Source organism: Buceros rhinoceros, unplaced genomic scaffold, assembly GCF_000710305.1.
Source record: "Buceros rhinoceros silvestris isolate BGI_N320 unplaced genomic scaffold, ASM71030v1 scaffold31542, whole genome shotgun sequence".
Classification (NCBI taxonomy): Eukaryota; Metazoa; Chordata; class Aves; order Bucerotiformes; family Bucerotidae; genus Buceros; species Buceros rhinoceros.
Window position 1 is genome coordinate 9,919 of NW_010397726.1, and position 558 is coordinate 10,476.

A 558-nucleotide genomic window follows, 5' to 3' on the forward strand; every position below is an offset into this window, starting at 1 on the left:
AGCGATGCCTGTGTTTCAGCAGGGAGTGTCGCGCTGACACAAATGGGTTTGCGGTTGCTGGTGCCCGGGCTCAGCGCGTGCCCCCAGCAGGCAGACGTATTGCCTTGGCACAACGTTTCGCGCGCTAAGCGACCCGGATTTCAAAGCTCTGATGAAATGCAAGCACACATGAAAAAAAATTGTTTTCATTATTCTATCCATAAAACTTCTGTGTGGCGTGATTTAAGAAGCTTCCACAACAAAAATTACTTGCAGCAAATACTAATTCATATGAAAATATTTCTGTCAGAGTCGTGTGAGACCGAAGGGATGGAGAAGCAGGCAGGGTTTGGTCTGTGGTCCAGCAGCATCTCTGCACCCTTGCTTCTCGCTCTGCAGCTGCAGGTCGTGGCCCAGGGCTGTGGTCCAGGAGATGCTGCGGTCCCTCCCACCGGAGCAGGGCACGATGCTGGGGGTCCTGGAGGGCAGAGGGCTCTCCCTGGGCTGCTCACCGAGCCTCCAGGGGCTTCTCTCCTAAAGCTGCTGGCTTTGGGATGGAGTAAGGGGCAGACCCACGTG